The sequence below is a fragment of the Grammomys surdaster genome, unplaced genomic scaffold, assembly GCF_004785775.1.
Source record: "Grammomys surdaster isolate TR1022 unplaced genomic scaffold, NIH_TR_1.0 203, whole genome shotgun sequence".
In the NCBI taxonomy this organism is placed as follows: domain Eukaryota; kingdom Metazoa; phylum Chordata; class Mammalia; order Rodentia; family Muridae; genus Grammomys; species Grammomys surdaster.
The window spans coordinates 11,033,934-11,039,933 of NW_021604648.1; the positions used below are offsets into that span (position 1 = coordinate 11,033,934).

The 6,000-nt window shown below is 40.6% G+C and overlaps 1 pseudogene; it reads left to right on the plus strand.

Annotated features, from left to right (window-relative positions):
* The first annotated feature begins 3,389 nt into the window (after nt 1-3,389).
* On the plus strand, nt 3,390-4,410 carry LOC114623897 (annotated as a pseudogene).
* Nucleotides 4,411-6,000: the final 1,590 nt, after the last annotated feature.

Sequence of the window (6,000 nt, forward strand, 5' to 3'; positions counted from 1 at the left end):
ACAAATTCCAGTTTCTGCACACTGTTGCCAGTATTTATGTGATTCAATTCTTTTTTCTTTTTTGGCTTCATTTTACTTCACAGTTGTATTTCTATGTCCACATGGTTATCGTTTCTTTGATGGTTACAAAGTGTTCTGAGTCAGTTAGTCTGCTGTTGTTTAATCGTAGCTTTAAAGCTGGGGCTTTGGATCTTGCCCAGTTCCAAACTGTTATAAACCATAGGACCTGAATTATTACCATTTACTACTTTTCACCTCAGCCTCTTTCCTTGATGTAGGTTCCAAAGCAAACAATGGATACACACAGGTTTGATATTGCTTCTCTGATTTCTCTGCACAAAAGTTGTCTGTACTTAAGATGCCACCAGTAGAGTTGGTGCCTGCCTCCATCCCCAGAGCCTCTGTTAACAAAAGGTTTTGCATCCTTATTGTGAGCACTAATAATACAAGTGTATTGTATAAATGAGCCATAGGTTCCTTTGATTTGTGTTTCTTTAGCTGTTGGAAACTTACAACATTTTAACGGCCATCAGATAACCCAGATGAGTCACTTAGACAAAGAAGCCAGGCAGTGCAGGAAGGTCCAGAGATCAGAACAAAAAAACAGGTAAAAAAGTTGAATGAAATTCCCCGAGTGTGTGTGAACGGGTCAGTTCTAGTGGATGGCTAGCTGTGGGATGAAGGGGTTGCTGGGAGAGATGCTGAGCTGTCTAGAGATACATTCTTCTCTGATATCGGCTTCATTCGGCACCTCCCTTCCTAGCTCTGCTTCTCCCTCTCTGACCATTCCTTCTCATTTCCCCATCACTTCCCTCTTTGACACTGGTATTCTCTAGAATTCTACTCCTGAATTCTTAAACTTTCAACATCCTGGGTGATCTCCGTCTCCTAGTACTGATACTAGGGAAACTCTAGAAGCTCTCATATAATTATGTCAAGCTCAGACTTTTTTCCCTGAGTCCCAGTTCCAACTATCTAATTTACTGAACATCTCCACAAGAATCCTCTGGGCATTTCAAGTCCAATGTTTCCCCTTAGACCTCCCCCTTTTTTTTCCCCATATGCTCTGTCTTCATGATGATAGCAACTCAGGCCCCATCTCCTCAAGCCAGGAAATCATTCCAAACTCTCCCTTATACCAAATATCCCTAACTGTACATGGTTTCCTCCCCAAAACCTACTATACTATTTTGACTTTTGTTTTCATTGACTGTAGCATGCATTAGAGTTGTATTGGTGGAAGGTGTCACTTTAGGGAGGAAAATAAATAAAAATGAAGAAAAAGAAAACAAAATAAAAATGAACTGAGTGAATATGTACGTAGAAGGAAAGTATGCTCACTGTGGAAGGGCAGCCTTCTTGGCAATTGTACAGGCTTTGGCAGTAATGGGGTTTTCCAGGGTCTTTCTCTAAAGCAATGGTTCTCAGCCTTCCTAATGCTGTGACTCTTTAATGTAGTTCCTCATGGTGTGGTGACTCCCAACCATAACATTATTTATATTACTACTTCATAACTGTAATTTTGCTAGTGTTATACAATGTAATCTAACTGTGTTTTCTGATGGTCTTAGGCCACCCCTGTGAAAGGGTCATTTGCCCCACAAAGTGGTCATGATCTACAGTTTGAGAACCATTGCTCTAAAGTGTCTACGTCAAATATGACTTGTTTCTAAGAATGTTAAACCTCATGGTTCAAAATTTCTGGGAGAGCCTGAAGAGTAGCACAGGTTAAGAAAGTGTGGGGGGTTGGGTGAGCTACTGATGCAAGAATAGCTGCGGTGAATGGTCCTTGCATAATAGAGACTTTTATCAAAAGGAAAGGGTTGGTATGAGATGGTTAATCTTTCTAGATGCATTTGCCACATTGCTGTAACCTCTGGCCCAGCCTTTCTGCTTCTAGTCTTATCTTCCACCAACCCATTGCGATGGCTAAAGTTCTAAGTTTAATTGCTATGCTTAAGAGAGATATAAAACGAACAAACAAAAAAATGCCTCTAACCCACTGGTTCTCAACCTGCGGTCACAACCCCTTTGTAGGGCAAATGACCCTTTCACAAAAGTCCCCTAAGACCTACATATCAGATATTTGCAATACAATTCATAACAGTAACAAAATTATAGTTATGAAGTAGCAATGAGCTGGGTGTTAATCCCAGCACTTGGGAGGCAGAGGCAGGTGGATTCTGAGTTCGAGTCCAGCCTGGTCTACAGAGTGAGTTCCAGGACAGCCAGGACTACACAGAGAACCCCTGTCTCAAAAAAAACCAAAAAAAAAAAAAGAAAAGAAAAAAGAAAGTAAGAAAGAAAAGAAGTAGCAATGAAAATAATGTTATGGTTGGGGGTCACCACAACATGAGAATTGTATTAAAGGGTCACAGGAATAAAGAGGTTGAGAACCACTGCTCTAGCCTTTAAACCTCACTTGCACAAGGACTGACAACTTCCGGGAATACTGAGGGCTATTTTTCATGTACGATAACAAGCCACATGTTTTCGATTTTTGTAAACAAGCTTGACTGTCCCAACTGCACAAGAGGTACTTGATCACACGTCAGCAGGAGGTATGTAGAAGGAAGTATGTCAGGATGTGTGCTTGCTCCTGATTGAACAAAGCCTTGTGGGGTTTACCTTTATACTCCCCTGGCTGAAGTAATTTGGTACCATACCCTGGGAAACCCAGGTGTGGACCTGGGCTATATCCATGGTTCTGACCAGTATTTAATAAAGTTTGATTTTAAATTTGGCTCAAAAAATGTGGTAGTGATCTTATTCTTGTCCAGGATTAACACCATATTGTGCCAGAATGATCTTCCACAATTCAAGTCAGAGAGAGAAGTGTAGACTTCTTGAAATCATTATTCAGGTCTTAGTAGGTCTGGGGCTTAGACAACACCAACTACCATTTACTTGAGACTCCATTCCTTTCTACCTGGGCAAAAACTTCATAAATACGATTTCTAGTCTTCATGATAGATCCACAACCAAGATAGCACACATAGGGCTAATGACGGCAAAGTAGAAGAACTGACCCCCTAGCTTGCTGTTCCAGTTGTTTTTATGAAGCACAAGGGTTCAAACACAGGCTCAGCACCCATCAGGTGAGCACCCTACCCAGTGAGCAACATTCCCAACCCTAGCACAGGTTTTCTGATGGAACTTCTATTTCACCACATAGGTATGCTCTTGCATAATTTATTTCAGTCTAAGCTTGTTTTTTGTTTTGTTTTGCTTCAAAATGTATTTATTGTATATGAGTGCTCTATCTGTATGTATACATGCATGCCAGAAGAGGGCATCAGATCCCAGTATAGATGGTTGTGAGCCGCCATGTGGTTGCTGGGAATTGAACTCAGGACCTCTAGAAGAGCAGACAGTAATTTTGGCCATCTGCACACACTGTATCATTTTTGGGACCTGTCTCTGGATTTCTTCTGAAGACGGTATAATTTTGGGACCTCATCTCCAGATCTCTTTCGAGGACGACTGACTCATTGAGAAATGACTTACAAAATGAAGAAAGAACATGCCTTTTGGGCAATTGTGTGTCTGTTGCTTGGCGTTGTTCCTGAGCTTCTTAATGCTCAGCCTGAGGAAGCTGATGATACAGATTCTGAGCTACGGCCAATGAAACAGCTGCATACATTTTGTGCAATGAGGGTGGAAGATGGTCCATGCAAAGCAATGATAAGAAGTTATTTTTTCAATATGTACACTCATCAATGTGAGGAATTTATATATGGGGGATGTGAAGGAAACGAGAACCGATTTGATACCCTGGAAGAGTGTAAGGAAACATGCATACCAGGTTATAAAAAAAAACTATAAAGACAGCATCTGGAGCAGAAAAGCCCGATTTCTGCTTCTTGGAAGAGGATCCTGGAATCTGCCGAAGTTTCATGACTAGGTATTTTTATAGCAACCAATCAAAGCAGTGTGAAAAATTCAAATATGGTGGGTGCCTGGGCAACAGCAACAACTTTGAAACTTTGGATGAATGCAAGAACACCTGTGAGGAGCCAGTGAATGAGTTACAGACAAGTGACTATGTAACTGACCTCAATACTGTAACTGATCGCTCTACTGTAAACAACATTGTGATTCCTCAGTCTACCAAAGCACCCAGGCAGTGAGTGGGACTATCGTGGCCCTTCCTGGTGTCTCGAACCAGCATAGTGGATTATGTAAAGCCAGTGAGAAAGGAGTCTACTACAATTCAGCCATTGGGAGATGCTGCCAATTTAACTATACTGGATGTGGAGGGAATAATAATAATTTTATTAACAAAAGAGACTGCCTGAGAGCATGTAAAAGAGATTTAAACAAAAAAAAAAGTCAGAAGGAGTGGTTAAGAAGCAAAGAAGAAAGGTGCCTTTTGTGAAAGTCGTCTACGAAAACATTAATTTATGCTGAGATACAAGCACGTTACATTTTTACATTAGTTTCACTAGATATTCTTATACAGTGTTTTCGCTGTGATTTCTACTCTTCTTCGAACCAGTTTCTTGTTTCCAATTGATGACCATCTATTAGAAGATATATTTTCACTGGTTATGGTCACAAACATTATGTACCCTTGACAGTTTAAACCTTCTTGAATGATTTTATTTTTAACAATGTGAGAAATAAAATCTTTTATCCTGAGTGATTAAAAAAAAGAAGAGCAGACAGTGCTCTTAACCACTGAGCCATTTCTCCACCCTCTAAACCTCAGTTTGTATGTCTGAAGAATAAGCATAATATAATGGTAGCTTTACTATCAGAAGGCTCAATTGACAAAGCCCAAGGAATGCACTTAGAAGTCAACTATACTTAATATTGTGAATATTCCTTGAAATCCCCCTCCCTCTCTGTCTTCTAGCAACTGCATCGACAGCATTTCCTGTTCACAGCCAGTCCGTGAGTCCATCTGTACTGAGATCAGGAACTCAGCCAGGCCTTTCCATGTCCCACAGGGTTGAACACAGAACGGTTGTGTTTACCAAGGCAAAATAGGAAGATGAGTCTTAGGGGAACATGTGCTAACTCTGTACTTGGATTGTTTCTTTAAAAAAAATGATCAATCCGTTCTTATCTTCCTGCAGAGCCAGCCTTAAAATATTTCATCTGTCTATTTAAATAAAAGTCGGCAGGAACAAAACCTACACTTCAGTACTCAGTTTCTTTTTGTCTTCCTTTGTTCTAGCCACTTCCTCTTTTTCTTTCAACTTCCTCCTGCTGAAACTCATCTCCTGCTGTGTCAGTTCCACCCTATTTGTTTTTGTCAGTGCTGAGAGACTTGTCCCTAAAATTCGTGTTATTGCAGGTTTCCCAGAAATCTGAGTTACAGTAACAGGGGAAGCCCCACCCTTCCTTTTCCCCTCCTGCAGCAAGCCCTTGAGGCCCCAGAATATCTGCAGCCTTAGGCCTGAGCTCCTATCTCCCAGCAGGATACAGACCTGTAAACATATGACTCAGAGTTAACATCCACAACCACACAGTCAGGAGTTATTAGACACATAGTGTGGCTCAGGCCTGTCCGCCTCCTGAGCTCAGATGAGACAAAGTTGTAGCACTGTCTCATAGATTCATAAAATTCTCCATTGGATTTCCCGGAGATTGAAATCCTATTCAACCCTTCCTTTGAACTCCAGCCTTGAGTATTTAAAACAAAGGCTTGTCACCTGATAATGAACCCTATATCAATAATTATCCTGATCTGCCTATAATTTAAACTACACTATTTGGTATATACACAAACATTAAATAAAATATAAGATTGAGTGGGATTAAATTCACTGAATGGACACGTGCCTTAAATCTGAGTACTGGCCAGAGGGCAAATCTCTGTGAGCTGGAGGTCAGCCTAGTCTACATAGTGAGTTCCAGGCCAGCTACAGAGTGAGATCCTATCTCAAAAGAAAATAATAATGAAATAAAATACATTATGGCTGGGAAAGAAAAGATAGACAGTAAGATGTGGTCAGAGGTAGACTAGGTGTAAAACACCTAGAATATATTCTT